At 42.7% G+C, this 23,588-nt stretch overlaps 1 protein-coding gene across 1 annotated transcript in view; it reads right to left on the bottom strand.

Moving 5' to 3' along the window:
• The window catches only part of LOC124544710 (peroxisome biogenesis factor 2), a 98,272-nt gene that overhangs the window by 74,127 nt on the left and 557 nt on the right, over positions 1 to 23,588 (bottom strand). The window lies entirely within an intron of this gene.

Here is a 23,588-nt window from a genome sequence, read left to right as displayed (position 1 = left end):
ATTTCTCATTTCAGTGCATGACGAGAGGTAGACGAAATCCTGGCGAAGAATGTAATTGAGTTGTTCCAGTCCTGGGTGGTACTGAGGTACGAGGGGCATGCCCCTCTGTGGTAGGACGGTGGAACTTTGGGAGGTGTTGGGTAACTGGAAAGATAGGGCATGGAAGATTTGTTTTTGTACAAGGTTGGGAGGGTTATTACGGTCTGTAAAGGCCTCAGTGAGATCCTCGGTATATTTCGAGAGGGGCTTCTCGTCACTGCAGATGCAACAGCCTTGGTTGGCTAGGCTGTATGGAAGAAAATGGGTAGTAGCTGTCGAAGTGGAGGTATTGCTGGTGGTTGGTAGGTTTGATATGGACAGAGATACTGATGAAGCCATCTTTGAGGAGAAGGTCAACATCTAGGAAGGTGGCTTGTTGGGTTCAGTAGGACCAGGTGAAGCAAATTGGAGAAATGGTTTTGAGATTCTGGAGGAGTGTGGATAGGGTGTCCTCACCCTTGATCCAGATCACAAAGCTGTCATCAATGAATCTGAGCCACGTGAGGGGTTTGGGATTCTGGATGTTTAGGAAGGATTCCTCTAGATGGCAAATGAATAGATTGGCATAGAACGGTGCCATGTGGGTGCCCATAGCCATATCCTGGATTAATTTGTAGGTAATGCCCTCAAAGAAGAACAAATTGTGGGAACGTATATAGTTGGTCATGGTGACTAGGAAGGAGGTTGTTGGACTGGATTCCGTCGGGCGTTGGGAAAGGTAGTGTTCCATAGAGGTAAGGCCTGTGGCATTAGGGATGTTAGTGTAAATGGACATGGCATCAATAGCGACAAGCAGGACACCGTGTGGTAAAGTAACAGGAACTGTGGAGAGTCGGTGCGGGAAATGGTTGGTGTCTTTTACGAGGGGCGTTCAGAAAGTAAGCTCCGATCGGTTGCGAAATGGAAACGACTATGAAAATGCGATAAAGCTTTGCACAGATGTGTTGGGTAGTGTCTCTAGTATAGCCCCAGTTAGCATCACGTCGCTCTTCTCATTTCTGAGCTCGCAGTGAGTACGTAAAGATGTCTAGAAAATAGTGTCTGCCGCCAAGTACGAGGGCCTGGTGAGAAATTTCGCCTGAAGCTATGCAGCTAACATTACATAACTGTCGTGCTGTTTCTTCTTCAAGACAATTCTCAGCCGCATTCTGCAGGGGCAATGAAGATGCTCCTGCATCGTTTTCAAATGGAAATGTTAGATTACCCACAATACAGTCCGCAATTGTCTCCCCCTGAGTTTCATGTCTGGTCACATGAACCGCTGTCTTTGAAGACAACATTTTGACACAGACAACGAGGTGTAGGCCAGCGTGGAGAATTGGCGGAAAGCACTGGCAGCTGCCTTCTATGATGAGGCTATTGAAAAGTTGGTACAACGCTATGACAAAAGTCTAAGTCAGAACGGCAACTACATAGAGAAGTAGCTGAAAGGTGTAGCTAATTGTTAGAAGTAAAACATTTCTGATGTTCACTGTGGTTTCAATTTGGCAATCAATCGGAGCTTACTTTCTGAACAGGCCTCGTATATAGGAGGATAGTTTGTGGGTAATAGGCTGAAGGTGTTGATACACAAGGGCAGAAATTCTCTCAGTGGGGGCACAGTAATCGGGCACAATGGGGCTTCTTGGGTGATTGGATTTATGGACATATTAGGAAGCATGTAGAAGGTAGGAATGTGGGGAGTGGTGGAGGTGAGGAGAGAGATTAACTCTGGGGAGAGGTTCTGGGATGGACGTAAGGAATTGAGGAGAGACTGGAAATCCTGCTGGATTTCTGGAATGGAGTTACTGTTGCAGGGTTTGTAGGTGGATGTATCTGACAGCTGGCTGAATCCTTCTGCCAGGTAATCCTTGCAGTTTAAAACAACAGCAGTGGAGCCTTTGTCTGTAGGTAGGATTACAAGGTCGGGATCAGCTTTTAGGCAGTGGACTGTGGGTCTTTCTGTGGATGTCAGATTAGTTTGCATGTTAAGGGAGTTGGAGAATGATGATGAGGCAAGGTTCGAGGTTAAGAAATCCTGAAAAGTTAACAAGGGATGATTTGGGGGCAGTGGAGTGGTTCACGGTTGGATGGAGGATTGAACTGAGTCAAGCAGGGTTCAACATTGGTCTTTGGTTGAGTCTGATTAGTAGGCTTGGTGGTGAAAAAATGTTTCCATTGTAGGGACCAGGAAAAGGAGAGAAGATCTTTAACAAGTCCTGCATGATTGAATTTGGGAGTGGGGTAAAAGGTGAGGCCTTTGGAAAGGACTGATATTTCTGTAGGGCTAACACTTTTGGAGGAAATGTTCATGACTTGTGTTTTGGGTCTGTTTAGGATTTGGATTCTGTGTGGTGGTGGTAGTGAGTCTTGGAGGGTGAGGTATATGTAGTACGTCTGTGAGACAGGGTCTGTCAGTTATGAGGGGATGTGGGAGAGGTTTAAAGGTTGTAGAGGTAGTGGACAGTGATACTCCAAGACGGGAGTAGGAAGTCAGCAGGGTGGAGAGTTTATGAAGTGGTGTTGTGCATGTTGCTGTAGTTCCTGGAGGGCAAAAGTTTCAACGTGTGTTACAGGTTCCAGAATTTTGGATTGCATAGCAGGAGAATTTTATGGATCGAGAGAAGGTATTGTAAGAAAGTTTGGGCTTCATTGATATTGTTTCTCATTGTTTGCTTATGTCAAAGACATTTACTTCAGTTCAATTCTCAGATCAGAAAGGAAGTGTTGGCCATCATCTTTGGTGTCCATAAACTTCACATTTCTTGTATGGTTGCAAATTTCATCTTGTCACTTACCACGAACCACTTGTGTTGCATGTGGACCTAAGACTAAATTGCCAGAGTGTTTAACATGTTGCCTTCATAGATGGGCTCTCTTGCCTTACCTACATTCAGCATTCCAATGTGGATGTGCTGTCTCATCCTACAGCAGGCACAGATCCAACAGGAACAACTGCTCAATGAATTCCCTACAAATTCTCAGGACACTGCTACAGCATCTACATGTGACCCACTTCTTCAAAAGGTCCTGAAATATGTTTGGTCAGGTTGACATCCCATGCAGTCAGGTGTAGATCTACCTGGCCTTCACAGTTTTTCCCACTGCTGCATCAACTCTGGGTTCGCTAATGTCTGGTGCTCCTCACTGAAGACAACAAACAATACCCAGAGGTTGTGCCACCCCCTATGTCAAGTGCTTCAGCTCATGCATCAGTCCAGCTGGAGGATTTCCTAGTCACTGCAACAGGCTCACTGCTACATCCACTGGTTTTGTGTGGACGACAATGCTGCACAGGTGATGTGACAACTTGCTTTTGGCCAGGAACACTAGCTTGTTCCACACTGGCTGTTCGCACTGTAACCAGACCCGACACAGACATGGGACCGTGTTCATGCCAACCTGGCAGGACCTTTTCATGGGGTCCATGTGGTTAATCACTGTGGACTTTTTTCCTCACTTCCCATATGTCATCCAACTACTGCAGACAATAGCAGTGGCCACAGTGGGGGCCTGAGAGCCAATATTTGCAATGGAGAATGTACCTCACACATTGGTGACTAATGACAGTCCCCAATCCACAGCAACCAATTTCAAGAGCTTCTGAACATCTTACCATATTTCCTTTTCATACAGTCTCAAACGGGCTGGCAGTAAATTCACTTCACAAATGAGCTACAGCGTCCTAATGGTAACTACTGCATAGCCCTCAAATGAGTTTATACAGCTAAATTATATTTTCAGAAAATGTGAAATCTGAATGGTTTTAAGTGCTACTTTTGCATACACAACAGCTATCTTAGCACTTCACACTTCTCTGTGGGAAGTGAAGTTTGCAAATAACAGGCATTTCTGTTAGTTAACTTTGTCTCGACAACTCAAAGATTTGTCTGCAGATACTTTTTTAGCCTCAATATCTAGGATTCCCATGTTCATCAGTGTGATAAATTAAAACAATTTTCCAATAATACCACTATTCTCTTCTATACAAATTTTCTGAAACATATCAATTTTCCAATGATGCCACTAACATTTATTCTCTTCTACACAAATTTTCTAAAACATATCGCAGACTGTATAACTGACAGACATGAAACAATATTTACATCTTGCAGAAAAATGAAGTACAGATCACCCCCCCTAAAACCGAAAGACAACTGATGACCTAACTGGTGTTCTTTTAATCCTTATACAATTTATGGCTTCACGTGCAAAAATCCTGGAAATTTGTTGTATCATAATTACAAAACTTTTCTAATTGAAAACTTGACTTTTAGACATTTATTTTTTAAATTATTTTCAATTTATCAAGGAAGCTTCAAGAACTGAAAACTTTGTTTACATTATGATTTTTGATTATATTTCCTTAAACAAAATTTCTTTAATAAAACTAATTTCATAGTTATTCATAAAATTATTTAAATAGATAGAGAAAAAAATCTACTCACCAAGCGATGGCAGAACACATACATAAAAAAAGAGTGTTGTGATTTGCAAGCTTTCGGAGCTGGTGGCTACTTCTTCAGGCAGAAGGACTTTTCCTTCACCCTTCTTCTTTCCCCTTCAACCTTTCTGATTGAAGAAGGAGCCACCAGCTCCAAAAACTTGCAAATCACAACAGTCCTTTATGTGTGTGTTCTGCCGCCCCTTGGTGAGTAGATGTTTTCTCTATCCATTTAAACAATTTCACAGTTAAGACTAAGGAGATATAAAATTAAGTATGGAACAGTAAAATTCTGTTTGGAAGCTTTTAATATATTTTCACAGTTCTACATGTTCATTACAACACATTTGACAAAATTTACAAAAGTAAACCCTTGTCTTAATTGCCTGAATGTTTCCTCTTTATGATTAATTATTCTTCTTATTCTAAACTAAGTGCTTCAATGACGAATCTTTTTCCAGTAAGTACAGTAAAAATAAACATTTTAGTTAATTACTTTCAAGTAAAAAGGAATATTTACTTTATATAACCACACATATCACGTAAAAAATCATGGATTGGATTGTGAATTTAATGCCCTGTATCACACACTTCACAAACAAAATTCAGTCTATCTCCTGATACTTTACAAGGTCCAGACTTGTCAATGGTCAATGCCTGGAAGAGCTGCTTTAAGGGCATCCTCACAGGACACTTACAGATTTCAGGTGTACACCCTCAAATCATGAAGCAGACAAGCCACACTGTTCCTTGTGGGTGTCCAGTGTGGGAAAGCATATTTGGGCAGAATCAGGGGTGAATGTGGGAATCTCTGGTGGAACACCAAGGGTGATTAGTGGTCTTGGAGGCTCAAATATGTGGTTTGCTGCACTGGCATTACAATCAGCTCCCACTGCAGCATTCCAGTCAATAGCCTGACTCCTCAGAGAGTCCACTATCGCCACCACCACAACCAAATCACAGCTCTCTCTACTCCTGGGTCACAGAGGATGGCTATCTGGTCCTCTGTTCTTGCAAGCTGCCAGACACATCCATGAACAAAGATCCAAGTTTCACCAATGGCTGAATCAATTATGCCACTATGTCCTGCAGGGTCACCTCTGCTCCAAAAAGGCCCTGGGCCTACACAGAAGCTCAGAAGCCAATACCATCCTGGCAGTACAGATGTCTTCTAGGAGCATTCCATCTTGACATCACCCAGCTCTTGGCCTATTCCATCATGGTGTCACATGACATTACATGGCAGGAACTACAAGACAATCCAGTGGCAGTCTCTTCCTCAATTGCTATTACTGTACTCACCTTTACCTGTGGACTACAATTGCTGTGACAGTTCAGTTCAATACATTCACAGTGCTATGAACTACGAACTTGTGGTTAGCACCATTGCTAGCATTAATGGAAATTTTATTACTAAGTAGTCGTTGGACTTTATTTCCAACATATTTTGGACAAAAGGCACCATCGTTGTTTATGTCGCACAACGTCTACTTAGTGTTGTGATTTTTTTCCATCAGTATAGTTCCTCCAGTATCTCTACAAGGCCTAGGTATTTAGAGTGGTGCACAGCTGCTCTGAGCAACTTCCAGGTTCTGTGCAAGGCACTGGCTGCATACAAAATTCTTCAATTAGAGTCTCGGTCAGAGCCTTAGCTACGTATGATGCCGTGTCACACCAGCCACTGCCAACTGACACGAGCCACCAGTGTCTGCCTTCACCATCACTGGGACTCTGCGCTGGAGACAAACAAGGAACTATATATCAGCTGTCAATTTTCACTACATTATTTTGTTCTACTTCCAAATGTACATTAACTTCGACTGTTTCATCAGTAAAGCCTTCAAGTTTGGACTTGAGTAAATTCAGTGTAATCATGAACTTTGACAAACTACACCTATTACAGTGATTCATTTCTCTCCAACAAAGGAGCACTTTGGTTTATGTACTTTTTAATAAAACTGTTCTATATTGTTTACTTGGGTCATATTCTCATTACACCTCAACCACTGCAAGACTTAGAGAAATGAAAATATAAATCCTGGTTGAAAACAAAGAATATAATGAGGAAAAAGCAACCACAATAAACCCTCAGCTAAGGTCAAAAACATTCTTGACTCTAATGTTTTACATGCCACACTGAGAGTGATTGCTAAATGATAGTACAGAATTAAGATTTAAGGTCTCTCGTGACATGTGAGCAGCTGCATGCAAACTGACCGCATTTATCCCAGAAGAATGTAAATGTAATGTATTGCGAATACATAGAAAGAAGGATCCTTTATTGTATGATTATATGATAGCGGAACAAACACTGGTAGCAGTTACTTCTGTAAAATATCTGGGAGTACGCGTACGGAACGATTTGAAGTGGAATGATCATATAAAACTAATTGTTGGTAAGGCGGGTACCAGGTTGAGATTCATTGGGAGAGTGCTTAGAAAATGTAGTCCATCAACAAAGGAGGTGGCTTACAAAACACTCGTTCGACCTATACTTGAGTATTGCTCATCAGTGTGGGATCCGTACCAGGTCGGGTTGATGGAGGAGATAGAGAAGATCCAAAGAAGAGCGGCGCGTTTCGTCACAGGGTTATTTGGTAACCGTGATAGCGTTACGGAGATGTTTAATAAACTCAAGTGGCAGACTCTGCAAGAGAGGCGCTCTGCATCGCGGTGTAGCTTGCTCGCCAGGTTTCGAGAGGGTGCGTTTCTGGATGAGGTATCGAATATATTGCTTCCCCCTACTTATACTTCCCGAGGAGATCACGAATGTAAAATTAGAGAGATTAGAGCGCGCACGGAGGCTTTCAGACAGTCGTTCTTCCCGCGAACCATACGCGACTGGAACAGGAAAGGGAGGTAATGACAGTGGCACGTAAAGTGCCCTCCGCCACACACCGTTGGGTGGCTTGCGGAGTATCAGTGTAGATGTAGATGCATTCAGCTTTGAACTGAGACTGCTGTGAATGGTGCTCTGCCATGGACTTGTTCGTGCCAAATTCTTTAATTTCTGGCTCACTAGTATACAAAAGGGAGGCTCATTAGAGGCTTTACTGACATGCATAAATTCCTTGCAGTGTAAGGTACAGAAAAGATGATGTAGGATTAGGATATGCGCAGCAGACTCTGCCTGTGAGTAGGAAGGTTAAGATAACACTAACATTAAGATCAGTTATGGCAGAGGTGTAGGACCTCTATTACAGGAGAAGTAAGCGGAGGAGTATCAGGTCACAAGCATTTTCAAGCCGAGTGCTGGGGCTGACCGGGTGATTCGAGGGTTTAGGGTCTTTGTGTAAGCATTTCATGAAAGATGATCAGATATGATAGAGGGTGGGGCAGGGAACAGCCTGGGCAGGGACATGGCATCTTAGGTGGTGACCTGAATAATATAGCTTCCCTAACCAGTGGCACCAATGTGAGCACAATGGGGCTATTCCAGTGGCATGATCATCCTCATCTTGACAGAGCTGTAACACATGACAGTGTGGAACTGCAAATGGCACCGATGACTGCTGTCTGGTTGCACACCGATGTGATGCCAGTGGGGACTATCGGGAGATGGGGCTACACTAGGCATGGTCTGCACCTTAACAGGTTTGGGAAAGGTAAGCTGGTGGAGTTGATCAGTGAGAATATGGTGGATGGGTGTGGGGCCACACATGGTCAAATACCTGTTGTCATGGGTAGGAGAACCAGGCCTTTTATAGGATAAACCATGACAACAGGCTCCCCGCTTTTAAAAGTATCTCAACCAACTTAGATACTTCTGCACCATGTATGCCAGAAATAGAATGTACCACCCTGGAACATTCAGGCACCATGGAAATTTGCTCAGAATTTTCATTATTCAATCAAAAACTGCTGTCCATTAAAAAAATAAAGTACATCAGCTTGCAGTTGAATAACAGTCTTTGAGCAGCATGGTACTGTGCATTAAAGAGCACTGGTGTAGAAGTGATGAATTACATCATATAGTGTTATCAACATATGAATGTGCAAGTTGCTATTGTAGGTCTGTCTTAAAGGGTGGAAGTCATGTATCTGTATCAGGGGTGGCACACAGTTTAAAGCTAGAGGCGATCTCACCACAATTAGTGTAGATAAACATTTTGAACTGTCAGCTGTTCAAGTAACAAAACTAGCTGATTATAAGAAGCTAATCATTTTGTTTATTTATTGCTCACCTAGTGGTAATGTGAACACTTTCTTCAACAAATTAAATGAAATCCTGGAAAGGGTCTCCACCCCCAAAACTAGCATACCAATATATGGAAACATGAATATTAATTTAAGTATTGAGGGTGAAATTAGTAACAATGCTACAAAGATTTCAAAAAGTTCAGCTTCAGTTTTAGACCATCAACATATGGATATTGACAGTTCAGATCATTACTGTCATATAATGAAGCTAAAGACAGGCTCGATGAAACCTGCAAAACTGCAGCCCTATGAAAGGATTTTCTCAGCTCATAAGATACATGCTTTTTCTAGGGCAGTGGTAAATCAAACCTGGAATGAAGTGTATATGAAAAGCAATGCAGATGCTAAGTTCTCTAAGTATTCACATTTTTTAAATTAGTCTTTGAAGTGCCATTTCCAAAGGGAAACATTTCTACTGTAACAGGTAGTAATGGAAATAGATGGATAACTGTGGGTATTACAAAGTCCTCACAGACACTTAAATTTCTCAGTTCTTGGCAAACATGCTGCATCAGTCATTGAGTATTATCAAAGGTATAAAAAAATATAGAAGAGGGTACCGCTTGTGGCAAAAACATCATTCAACGGCAAATTTGTTAAAAGACAAACAGGTGTAGAAAAGCTCCTTTATTTATTCCATTCATTTCATTTCTGTGATGTGATTGGATTGTCTTAAGATTCTTCTTCTTCTTTTCCTAGTGTCTTGCTTAAGATTCTTCTTCTTCTATTGCTGGTGTCTTGTCCTGCGGTTTCGTAGGGTCGGAATGGTTAGGACAGATCTGGCCAGGTTAATTTTTTACGGGTGGCCGGATGCCCTTCCTGCCACCACCCTGTACCTCTGGGATGGAATTGGTGTATCGAAGCTGTCTGCATCGAATGTAATCCATGGAATAGTGCGAACATGTTCAGATGCTTGTGATTCGTGAAACTGAGGCGGAACATGGGGACAAGCCCGGTATTCATCTAGCAGGATGTGGAAAACCGCCTAAAAACCACATCCAGGCTGACCGGCACACCGGCCGACATCGGTAATTCGCTGGGCGGATTCAATCCGGGGCCAGGGCGCCTACCCGAGTCCAACAAGCAGCGCATTAGCGCTCTCGGCTAACCTGGCGGGTTATTAGATTATCTTAGATATTATTTAAAAAGAAAACAAAAGTGTTGTCACAGTGTTACTCTGTTACTGCTTTGATGGTGTATGCACTTTTTCTCTTAATAAATATAATGTGTATGATACAACAGTATTATTCCTCTACAAAGAAAACAGAAAACTGTGTTAGGGTGAATCAACTAATCTAAGTCATCCGTGTGGCAGGGTCAAAAAATCTACCAATACTGGCTGACAATTTTTATGCAATGCATTTGGAAAACCTTAAATGAGACCGAGGTGTGATTGTGAATCTCACAGAAATGAAAACCGACAATAAAATGAGTAGTTAAATATTCAGAGAAAATGGAGAACAGACACGCAACTGAGAAACTAAACAGAGTGAATTATGCTTCAAATAGATTCTGATGTGTGGACTCTAATTCAGCCTTGCGAGACAGAACATGGTGAAGGCGCACCAGATGCTAACGAAAAGGCACATAAACTGATATGACAGGTCAGTGGACAATGATATGCACATATACAGATGGCAGTAGTCCAGTATCTTGTACATACGGTACAAAAGGACACTGCATTGGCAGAGCTGTCATTTGTCCTCAAGTGATTCAAGTGAAAAAGGTTTCCAATGTGATTATGGCCACATGATGGGAAATAACAATCTTTGAACATGGAATGGTAGTTGGAGCTATATGCAAGGGGCATTTCATTTAAAAAATCATCAGGGAATTCAATATTTTGAGATCCACAGTGTCAAGAGCATGCCGAGAATACCAAATTTCAGGCAACAAAGTGGCCTACAGCCTTCACTTAATGACCAAGAGCAGCAGCATTTGCATAGAGTTGTCAGTGATAACAAACAAGCAATACTGAATGAAAGACGGTGGAATTTGGTGTTAATGGGCTACAGCAGCAGATGACCATCACAAGTGCCTTCGCTAACAGCACAACATCACCTGCAGTGCCTCTCCTGAACTTGTGACCATATTGGTGACTAGAAATGCATGGCTTGGTCAGATGAGTCCCAATTTCAGTTGGTAGAGCTGATGGTAGGGTTTTCGAGTGTGATTCCAACCCACAAAGCCATGGACTCAAGTTCTCAACAAGGCACTGTGCAGCCTGGTGGCGGATCCTAAAAGGTGTGTGCCAGGTTTACACGGAATAGATTGGGTGCTCTGGTCCATCTGACCCTATCATTGGCTGGAAGCAAGTATGGTCGGCTACTCTGAGACCATTTGCAGCCATTTGTGGACTTCATGTTGCCAAACATGTCACCAAGCAAACATGTCACCAAGCCACGAGCATGGCTCAATACTTCTGCAGGGGACTTCCAATGACTTACTGAGACCATGCCACATTGAGTTGCTGCACTATACCGGGCGAAAGGTGGCCTGACATGATATTAGGAGGCATCCCACAACTTTTGACACCTCAGTGTATAACATGTCAAGATAAGGTACTAGCAAAAGTTGTACTTTGCATATGCAACAAGCAGTAAGTGCATATACGAAATTTGCCAAATCCAAAAATAATATAGAAGAACGTCAAAAATCATACACTCCAACGGGCAGCAAGTTTTGCACTGTGCAACTAAGACAGAAGTTATATTCACTAAAAATGAAGAATTGTGAATCTAGCTAATATTGATGATGAAATGGAAGACGGAGATTTAGCTATGACTATTCTTTGTGGACTTTCAGGCGAATGGGATGCAATAGTTACAGCTTTGTGCAATTTGCCAGATATGATTTTAAGCATGCTACAATGTCCTTGAAAGTTAATACTGGTGCCAGTACTCAAAAGTACTGAAAAATGCACTTATGGACCATGACAAAGGGCAGGAACAAATGAGGAAAGAAACAACACAGATAGGTACTTTTGTTTGTTACAACTCTCACAAAGTCCGTCACATAACCAGAAACTGCCCTGAAAAGGGGAAATTCAAAAAGGAACAAAAGAAACTAGGAGCTGTTAGTATATGTGCTGCCTGTGGCAGAGTTATATTGAACAGTGATAACTGGACAGTAGATTTTGGGGTAACTTATCACATGCCTCCAAATAAAAATTATTTTTTAGCCATTAGTAAAAATATTTTAGCTGAGATCATAACCTTAGCTGGTGGCAGAAAAACAGAAGCCATGGGTAAAGGTACAGTAAATGCAAAGGCAGGGCTACCTGTGAAACCAATCATGTGATTTACAAGCTGAGCTACAACCACTGTGCTGCAGTCTATGTAGGCTTGACAACCAGCAAGCCATCTGTCCATATGAATGGCCATTGGCAAACTGTAGCCAAGAAACAAGTGGGCCACCTTGTTGCTGAACACGCTGCCAAACATGATATCCCTCATTTCAATGACTGCTTCACAGCATGTGCAATATGGATCCTTCCCACCAACACCAGCTTTTCTGAACTGTGCAGGTGGGAACATTCCCTGTGATACATCCTACGATCTCGTAACCCTTCTGGCCTCAACCTTCATTAGTCACAATCCTCATCCATCCAGCCCCCTACCTGTTCCCATTCCAGCACTACACAGCCGTCAATTCAACGGCACACCCAGTCTTTTAATTTCATTTAATTTTATTTCTCTCCTTTCTGCTACTTACCCCCTCCCCCCTTTCTCTCCTACCCTCCGTCTAAACTGCAACACTTCACTGTCTTCCACCCCCACCATACTATCCCTCCCCCTCTCCACTCCAGCCTCCTCCTTACCCCCCCCCCCCCCCCCACCCAGTTGCCACTCTCATCCATGCACTGGTGCTGCTGCTCGCAGTGTGGTTTCAGTTGCCTGAAACTGCAGACGTGTGTGCGAGTTGCGTTTGTGTGTGTGTGTGTGTGTGTGTGTGTGTGTATGTGTGTGTCTATTGTTTACAAAGGCCTTAATAGCCGGAAGCTATGTTTGTGTGAATCTTTTTGTTGTGCCTATCACAACTCAGCAACTCCGCTATATGGTGAGTAGTAACTTTCCTTCTCTAATATTGTTGCAAAGATAATTAGCAATACTTAGCTAAGGAATTTGTAGCTAACAATACACTACTTGGGCCTGAGACTGTTATATCCTAGCCAGTAATGCCACCCGAGCCCGCTGCCAAAAGGCTGGCTTCTGGTTTCTTAAGCGCTGGAGTCGCGAGCGCTAGGACAGTTCTGTATTCGCCGCTCAGTTGTATACTCGCCACCGAATTGTGTACTTGCTAGTCAGTTGTGTGTTCATCGCAGCAGAGTTGTTGTTTGTCGTCAGCCGACGCTGACCTAGCCGCTCTGACTCGAACTAGACAGATTTCTGTAGACACGGAGTTCACTACTGTGTTTCTGTATCTTCGTTAATAAAGATAAGTACCGACTTTTATTTAATCAGAGTTTTTGGGTTTTCATCTTTCTGTTCACTGTTCCAGCGGACCGGTCGGCCCGCTATTAAAAGTGTGGCGGTGACTTCGTAAGCCGTTTCTACAGCGAATTGCTTGTCGCTACGAACGCCGCCACAAAAGAGACTAACCCTGCAATCTTAGCTGTGAGGCATCTCACTGAAAACAATAGGAAGTTCATTTTCAACAAAGAAGGTAGCAAGATCAATGTAAATCTGGAAGACTGCTCATTAAAATTCAGCTGGGAGGTTGTTTACATTACATAAATATGAAGCCATGTTCAAATCAAACAAAGGAAAATCCAGGATGGAATGTAACAATATGAGAGGAGGGAAGTTGCTACTCACCATATAGCGGAGATGCTGAGCCGCGATAGGCACAATAAAAAGATTCACACAAACATAGCATTCGGCCATTAAGGCCTTTGTCAGCAGTAGACACACATACACACATGCGCGCACACACATCTGCAGTCTCAGAAAGCTGAAATTACACTGCGAGCAGCAGCACCAGTGCATGATGGAAGTGGCGACTGGGTGGGGGTAAGGAGGAGGCTGGGGCGGGGAGGGGGAGAGATAGTATGGTGGGAGTGGCGAACAGTGAAGTGTTGCCATTTAGACGGAGGGTAGGAGAGAAGGTGTGGAGGGGGGAGGGGGTAAATAGCGGAAAAGAGAGAAATAAAATTAAATGAAATTAAAAGACTGGGTGTGGCGGTGAAATGACGGCTGTGTAGTGCTGCAATGGGAACAGGAAGGGGGCTGGATGGGTGAGGACAAGGGTTATGGGAACATAGGATCTATTGCAGGGAAAGTTCCCACCTACGCAATTCAGAAAAGCTGTGTTGGTGGGAAGGATCCATATGGCACATGCTGTGAAGCAGTCATTGAGACGAGGGGTATCATATTTGGCAGCGTGTTCAGCTACAGGGTGGTCCGCTTGTTTTTTGGCCACAGTTTGTCGGTGGCCGTTCATGCGGACAGACAGCTTGTTGGTTGTCATGCCTACATAGAATTCAGCACAGTGGTTGCAGCTTAGCTTGTAGATAACATGACTGGCTTCACAGGTAGCCCTGCCTTTGATGTGACAGGTAATGTTAGTGAGCGGACTGGAGTAGGTGGTGATAGGAGGATGTATGGGACAGGTCTTGCATCTAGGTCTAATACTGGGGTATGAGCCATGAGGTACGGGATTGGGAGCAGGGATTGGGTAAGGATGGACGAGTATATTGTATAAGTTCGGTGGACAGCAGAATACCACGGTAGGAGGGGTGGGAAGGATAGTGGATAGGACATTTCTCATTTCAGGGCATGACGAGAGGTAATTGAAACCCTGGCGGAAAATGTAATTCAGTTGCTCCAGTCCTGGATGGTACTGAGTTACGAGGAGAATGCCCCTCTGTGGCCAGACTGTGGGACTTATTACCATCGGTGAAGGCTTCAGGGAGACCCTCGGTATATTTAGAGAGGGACTGCTCATCACTGCAGATGCGATGGCCACGGCTGGCTTGGCTGTATGGAAGGGACTTCTTGGTGTGAAATGGGTGGCAGCTGTCGAAGTGGAGGTATTTCTGGTGGTTAGTAGGTTTGATATGGACGGCGGTACTGATATAGCCATCTCTGAGACAGAGGTCAACATCTAGGAAGGTGGCTTGTGGGGTTGAGTAGGACCTGGTGAAGCAAATGGGGGAGAAGTTGTTGAGGTTCTGGAGGGATGTGAATAAGGTGTCCTCACCTTCAATCCAGATAGCAAAGATTTCATCAGTGAATCTGAACCAGGTGAGAGGTTTGGGATTCTGGGTTTTTAGAAAGGATTCCTCTAGATGGCCCATAGCCGCACTGCAAATTTATTTGTAGGTAATGACTTCAAAGGAGAAGTAATTGTGGGTGAGGATATAGTTGATCATGGACACTAGGAAGGAGGTTGTTGGTTTGGAATGCACAGGGCGTCTGGAAAGGTTGTGTTCGACAGCAGTAACGCTGTGGGCATTAGGAATGTTAGTGTACAGGGAGGTGGCATCAATAGTGACAAGCAGGGCACCATGTGGTAAAGGGAGAGGAACTGTGGAGAGTTGGCCGAGGAAATGGTTGGTATCTTTTATATAGGAGGATAGGTAATAATAGGTTGAAGGTGTTGGTCTATGAGAGCAGAGCTTCTCTCAGTGGGGGCACAGGGGCACAGTAACCGGCCACAATGGGGCCTCTTGGGTGGTTGGGTTTATGGACTTTAGGAAGCATGTAGAAGGTGGGAGTGCAGGGAGTGGTAGGGGTAAGTAGAGAGATGGACTCTGGGGAGAGGTTCTGGGATGGTCCTAAGGATTTGAGTAGTGACTGGAGATCGTGCTGGATTGCTGCAATGGGATCACTGTGGCACGGTTTGTGTATAGCTGACGGGGTCCTTCTGCCATGTAATCCTTGCGGTTCAAAACTACGGTGGTGGAGCCTTTGCCTGCAGGTAGGATTATAGGATCGGGATGAGTTTTTAGATGGTGGACTGTAGTTCTTTCTGCAGATGTAAGGTTAGTATGCATGTTGAGGGATTTGGGGAATGATGGTGAGGCAAGGTTCGAGGATAAGAAATTCTGGAAAGTTAAAAGGGGGTGGTTTGGAGGCAGTGGGGGTGGATCACGGTTGGATGGGGGAGTGAAATGAGTTAGGCAAGGTTCAATGTTGGTCTTTGGTTCAGTCTGATTGGTCGGGTTGGTGGCAAAAAAGTGTTTCCACTGTAGGGACCAGGAGAAGGAGAGAAGGTCTTTAACTAGTCCTGCATGGTTGAATTTGGGAGTGGGACAAAAGGTGAGGCCTTTGGAAAGGACTGATATTTCTGTGGGACTACAAACCATGCCACAGTGATCCCATTCCAGCAATCCAGCATGATCTCCAGTCACTACTCAAATCCTTAGGCCCATCCCAGAACCTCTCCCCAGAGTCCATCTCTCTTCTTACCCCTACCACTCCCCGCACTCCCACCTTCTGCATGCTTCCTAAAGTCCATAAACCCAACCACCCAGGAGGCCCCATTGTGGCTGTTTACTGTGCCCCCACTGAGAGAAGCTCTGCTCTCGTAGACCAACACCTTCAACCTATTATTACCTATCCTCCTATATAAAAGATACCAACCATTTCCTTGACCAACTCTCCACAGTTCCTCTCCCTTTACCACACGGTGCCCTGCTTGCCACTATTGATGCCACCTCCCTGTACACTAACATTCCTAATGCCCACGGCCTTATTGCTGTCGAACAATACCTTTCCAGAACCCCTATGGATTCCAAACCAACATACTCCTTCCTAGTTTCCATGACCAACTATATCCTCACCCACAATCACTTCTCCTTTGAAAGCATTACCTACAAAAAAATCCGTGGTACGGCTATGGGCACCGGCATGGCACCATCCTATGCTAACCTATTCATGGGCCATCTAGAGGAATCCTTCCTAAAAACCCAGAATCCCAAACCCCTCACCTGGTTCAGATTCACTGATGACACCTTTGCTATCTGTATTGAAGGTGAGGACACCTTATTCACATTCCTCCAGAACCTCAACAACTTCTCCCCCATTTGCTTCACCTGGTCCTACTTAACCCAACAAGCCACCTTCCTAGATGTTGACCTCCACCTCAAAGATGGCTAAATCAGTACCTCCGTCCATACGAAACCTACTAACCACCAGCAATACCTCCACTTCGACAGCTGCCACACGTTTCATACCAAGAAGCCCCTTCCGTACAGCCTAGCCACCCATGGTCGTAGCATCTGCAGTGACAAAGCAATCCTCTCTAAATATACCGAAGGTCTTACTGAAGCCTTCACTGACTGTAATTATCTTCCTATCCTTGTACAAAAACAAACTTCCCATGCCTTGTCTTTCCAGTCTCCCACCACCTCCCAAAGTCCCACAGTCCGGCCACCTAGGAGCATTCCCCTCTTAACTCAGTACCATCTGGGAATGGAGCAACTGAATTACATTCCCTGCCAGGGTTTCTATTACCTCTCGTCGTGCAGTGAAATGAGATATGTCCCCCCCACTATCCTTCCCATCCTTCCTACCGTGGCATTCCGCCGTCCACCGAACCTACACAATATACTCATACATCCTTACGCAACCCCTGCTCCCAATCCATTACCTCATGGCTCATACCCCTGTAATAGACCTAGATACAAGACCTGTCCCATACATCCTCCTATCACCACCTACTCCAGTCCGCCCACTAACATTACCTGTCACATCAAAGGTAGGGCTACCTGTGAAACCAGTCATGTGATCTACAAGCTAAGCTGTAACCACTGTGCTGAATTCTATGTAGGCTTGACAACCTACAAGCTGTCTATCCGCATGAATGGCAACCAATAAACTGTGGCCAAAAAACAAGTGGACCACCCTGTAGCTGAACACGCTGCCAGACATGATACCCCTCATCTCAATGCCTCCTTCACAGCATGTGCCATATGGATCCTTCCCACCAACACCAGCTTTTCTGAATTGCGTAGGTGGGAACTTTCCCTGCAATACATCCTACGATCCCGTAACCCTCCTGGCTTCAACCTTCATTAGTCACTGTCCTCACCCATCCAGCCCCCTCCCTGTTTGCATTCCAGCACTACACAGCCGTCAATTCAACGGCACACCCAGTCTTTTAATTTCATTTAATTTTATTTCTCTCCTTTCCGCTACTTACCCCCTCCCCCCTTTCTCTCCTACCCTCCGTCTAAACTGCAACACTTCACTGTCTGCCACTCCCACCATACTATCCCTCCCCCTCCCCGCCCCAGCCTCCTGCTTACCCCCACCCAGTCGCCACTCCCATCATGCGCTGGTGCTGCTGCTCGCAGTGTAGTTTCAGCTCTCTGAGACTGCAGATGTGTGTGCAAGTTGCGCTTGTGTGAGTGTGTGTGTGCGCGTGTGTGTATGTGTGTCTACTGCTGACAAAGGCCTTAATGGTTGAAAGTTATGTTTGTGTGAATCTTTTTATTGTGCCTATCATGGCTCAGCATCTCCGCTATACGGTGAGTAGCAACTTTCCTTCTCTTGTATTGAAGCTATATTCAGTTGTACAGCTCAATAAACATATTGTGAAATAAGGAATGTGACTCAAAATCACTTAACTTATGGCATAGTTGAATGATGCACGTCAGTAAGTGTACAACACAACATGATAAGAACAGAAGCAGGCCGGATTAGACTATGAAAAAGGTAAAATAAACCTACATGATGACTGTTTGGTAGGTAAATCACATGAAGATCATTTCTGAAAACTGTATCACAAGATTCTAAGGAATGAACAACCATTTTAGAACATGTTCATAGGGATCTCATGGAAACTATTGTGCCAAGTATCAGAGGTAATACATATTTAATGAGTATCGTGGATGATGCAAGCAGATATATATTCGTGCTTTTCTTAAAAAATAAGGATGAAGTATTTGAAGAATTCAAGAAATGGAAGATGCAAATGGAGATACATACCAGAAAACACTTGAAGAGTATTCACACATACAATGGCCTAGAATTCTGTTCACATAAATGCTTGCAGTTCTGTGAATCTCAAGGAATTTGGGATAAAATAACAATGACGTACAAGTGTACACCACAGAAAAATGGCATAGATGAAAGCCTAAACAGAAATTTAATGGACATTCTATAATTACAGTTACCAGGAAGTAATTTAGCAAAGAGTTCTTGGCTGAGCTGATGTTCACTGCAAGATACATAGGAAACTGTGTTACAAATAGCCACAACAACAAAAAAACAGCCACAACAACGAAAAAAATGCCTTATGAATTGTGGGCAAGTGAGACACTTACATGTGACAGGAAGCAAAGTTTTTGTTCACATATCCAAACAAAGATGTCGTTCTAAATTATCCAGAAGAGCAGAAAAATGTGTTCTTACAGGATATTCTCTATATGGCCATGGAAACAGGGTCTGGATGACAAGAATGAAACACGTTGTGGAATCCATGGACTGTATATTTAAAGAATTTTTTAATGGCAAATGCTCAACTGAAAATAAGAAACAGAAAGAATCTGTTGAGCTGTACAATGACAGCATATTATCATTGACAAGTACTTAAGATGGAATACAGAGTGAAAGAAAAGATTCTAACACTGAAGAGGAATTTTATGGTTTCTCAAATAAGGATGACATTTTGGAAGAAACTGAAGGTTATCAGGAGGTAGGTGAATATGATGAAACTACACAAAGTAGATGTAATGGATGAAAAAACATGTTTAAATAATGACACTTTGTACCAAAGACAAGGCTTTTACTGAAAAAGCACAAATAAACAATGAGCAAGGGAAGAATAGTGATGAACCATAACAGTATCATGAACCAATAAGTTATCATGAAACAGAAGAATGGATAGTTGCAATGAACAAAGAAATTAGCTCTCTGAAGAATCAAGATGCTTGGAAACTGGTTGAGCTACCATCTGGCATAACTCTTGTACAGAACAGATGAGTATTTAGATACAAAACAGTTGGTGAGAAGTAAATTTTTAAAGATTGTTTAGTCTCAAAGGGATTTAGTCAAGTAGAAGGTGTACACTACAAACAGATTTATGCTCCTGTTTCAAATTTCAAAACGATTCATTTATTGATAGCAGCCAGTGTTGAGAAAAATTGGCATATTGATTAGTATAATTTAAAGAGTGCATATCTGCACAGGAAATTAAAGGAAAATGTATTTATGCTCCAGCCACAAGGTTTCAAAAAGAGTCAAGAAAGTTTCGTTTGCAACTTAGACTACTCAATATATGGACCAAAGCAAAGTGGCATATGCTCGAATGATCATTTAAATAACTCACTAGAAAAACTGGGATTTATTCAAAATGATATACATCCATGTGTGCAAAAGCTAAGTGCAAAGGACGTGATAGCTATTCCATCTGTATATGTTTCCCCCGGCCTCCGTCTAACTTCCTGACTGCACCTGCCTGGCCCACTCTCCACCTCGTCCCTGCACACTCCCAGCAGCACTTTACCATCTGCCACCCCTACCAGCTATCCCTCCCCCTCCCCACCCCAGCCTCCTCCTTATCCCCACCAGTTGCCTCTCCCATAATGCCCTGCTGCTCACTGTCTGGCTCCAGCTGCCAGAGACTGTGGTCATATGTGTGTGGGTTGCATTTGAGTAAGTATGTCTGTGTGCTTATGTTGCCTAATTTTGACGAAGGCCTTGTTGGCCAAAAGCTAATTGTGTGACAGTGTTTTCGTAGTGCCTCTCTGTGACTCAGCAGCTCTGCTATATGATGAGTAGCAACCCCTTTTTATTATATTGTTACATTCCATCCTAGATTTTTCATTGATCTGTCTGTATAGGTGGACAATACGCTTAAATTTGCACAAAATGGAGATATGAGGCAAAAAGTAAAAACTCTTTTAGAATGTCGCTTTGAAATCGAGAACATGGGCATTGTTTTACAGATATCAGGTGTGAAATTTGAGCACAGAGAAAATGGAAGAATCTGTCTTTCTCAGGAGTACAGTAATCAACTACTTGATAGGACTAGGCTTCAAAATGCTAAGAGAGAGAAGATCGCAATGAAAATGAAACCTAATTTCCTTGATGAGAAGTGTGATGAGGAAATTAAAAATCTTCATCGTCATTAGCTTGTTGGTAGACTCCTTTATCTTTCAGAGGACTCGACCAGACATAGCTTTCCCAGCAGCAAAGTTCAAAATTTAATGTGAACCATCAGAATGCAGCAAAAAGTGTTCTAAGATAGCCTAGATGAAGGAAACACCGCATTACAAACTCGCATATTATCCCCCTGGTCAAATACTTGTAGTAGTCGCTGATGCTGATTGGGCTACTTGTAGAAATGATCACAAAGGTGTTATGGAATATGTAACATTACTGGCAGGATCTCCAGTGTCCTGGGAGAGTATGAAACAAACTGCAGTTGAACTGAACACAACGGGAACTGAATAAGTTACAGTGGTAGCCTAGGCAAGAGGGGGAGTAGGAAGAGAGCATTATTGAAGAGCCTGAACCTGAAGGAGGTGACGAGGGAATCAACTCTTGTGTGGTGTGATAGTCAAGTGGCAATCATACACTACAGGAATCATATAGGCCTATACAAATCAAGATTGAAACATACTGCCATAAAACATAATTTCATCAGAATAAAAGTAATGGATGGAATGACTGATGTTTGATACATTTTGACACATAAAAATCAAGCAGACTTGTTGACAAAGCCGTTGCATCCGAATTTTCATGAATGTCATTGTAAGAAAATGCTACACTCGGAATGATGTATGTGGTTACTTTTAGATATCATTTCAAAGGCGGTAACGTAAAGAGATAAATAGGTCAAGAAAAGCTCCTTTATTTATTTCATTTATTACATTTATATTATGTGACTGGATTATCTTTGACATTATTTAAAAAGACAATCAAAATACTGTTAACATACTGCTCTGTTACTGCTATGATGGCTTACGCAGTTTTTCTCTTAACGAATATAACACATGTGATACAACAGTTTTATTGCATTATAACAAAATTGATACATAATGCAGGAAATAAAACTGAAGTGCTTATATCCACTCAGTTCTTAGTTATGGGATTCTTTTCTGGGGATCAAAGGCATAAAACATTGCAACAGTTTTTAAACTGAAGAAAATGACCATAAGCATAACAACTGGAAGTAGTAGCTGGGCTCATTGTAAAGAACTATTTAAAAAGTTGAGCATCCTTACTGCACCAAGTGAGAGTATACACCAATATGTGGTGTACATCAGGGAAAATATTAATAAACACTGCACTAAAGTTCTATACATAATCATGGAACAAAAGTCAGTCTGGGTTACATTTACCCAGAAAGAAACAAACAAAGAACTCAAAACAGCATTTTACATCAGGGAATATAACTGTATAATAAATTGCCAATGGAAATGAAAAAGATTACTAAAACAGGCATGTTTAAAAAGGCAGTGAACACGTTCCTCACTAGTAATGAATATTACACTATTAAAGATCGCTTAGATGACTCAGATTAATGGACAGAAATGAAAGTGGATAACTACACCACCTTGTCCCATTTCAGTACTTTATCACGGTATACTGCAATCACGAGGATCATGTGTCAAGACATATAATACATGATAGTAATGTCCGATGGCTTAGTTTTTCAGGTGGACAGTAGTACATAGTCAAACAGGGGATCTGGAACAGAGTCAAACGGCACAGTCTTCTCAGTCCATGAGCCTTCAGTGGCTGTTTTAGTGTGAGTGGCAGTGAAGTATGGAACAATGTTTTATATAGCATGTGATGAGCAACAATCCAGGATTCATCAGTGGGTGTCCTCAGTGTGTGAGCTATGGAGGAGAAAACTATGTTTTATATTACAAGTCACATGAAACAATTTGGGTGGAAATGAAGAAACATTTAAAATTAGAGAACTAACAAAAGAGGCAGTGCAGCTGTTAGGCCCAAAGCCTCATTTTCGGGAGGAACAAGCTGCTCTGTCCGGCCATCCTGATCTGGGTTTTCCATTATTTTTCTATATCGTTAAGGCAAGAGCAGGAATAGTTCCCTAATCAAGACCATGGTCGATCACATGTCTTGTCTCTGCAGGCTACCTGTCCTAACCTCTAAAGGCATGTTATGTATGCTGTATGTTACATTTTGGATGATTGATAGCATTGTATTACCTTTACAAATCCTGTATCATTGTGAGATGATCCATGTATGAATAAATAAATACACAACATTCCCCTTCTACAACTTTTAATTTAGGGACAAGAAGTTGTCAGATATACTAGCAGAATCCAAAGATGAATTAAATGAAGTATGGGTATCCAAGATTTGGTCAAATATAATCAACTAGAATTAAAATCAGGACATGTTATTATAGTTGAACGGTGTAGAGAAAAAAATCCGGGTAGGCATGAAGGAAAGCATGGTCCATAGTACGCTTATTGTTTTTATTTTTCATTAGGCCTAACTGTGCTATCACCTGACAGATAGCATTAGAATCACTTAAATTTTTGTAGGAATACTTGAAAGTTCCCCATTGGGGATCTGTATACTACTGTAAAAATTAGAAATGACATCAAATTCCTTTTGACATTCAAGAATCACATAAACATACAAGAAGTTTGTCAAGTTCGTTTCCGTTCGATAATATACATATTGGTAAGGTTACCCAAGCAAATTTCTTTTGCATTCATTTATCTTGATCTTTTTTAAAGCAGTCTGCCTGAATGAGGTATTCAACCATAAAAAGGCTTTCCTCTCACACCTAGGCCTATATTCAAAGGAATTCTACAGATCGTGAACCACCTTGCCTCTTAATTTTCCGTTATCAGTTCAACTAATCTATAACTCCCCATGCTTATAAGGTGCATGCAACGTCTTTTGTATCCCCATCTCACAAAAGCAGCGCCCACTGATGTGAGCTCCGCTCGAAGTCACTATTAAACTGATCAGTTTCTGGTTAATTCGCC

This window comes from Schistocerca americana, chromosome 8, assembly GCF_021461395.2.
Source record: "Schistocerca americana isolate TAMUIC-IGC-003095 chromosome 8, iqSchAmer2.1, whole genome shotgun sequence".
Classification (NCBI taxonomy): Eukaryota; Metazoa; Arthropoda; class Insecta; order Orthoptera; family Acrididae; genus Schistocerca; species Schistocerca americana.
Note: the sequence above shows the minus strand (reverse complement) of the source record. Positions and strands in the feature narration are given on the sequence as shown.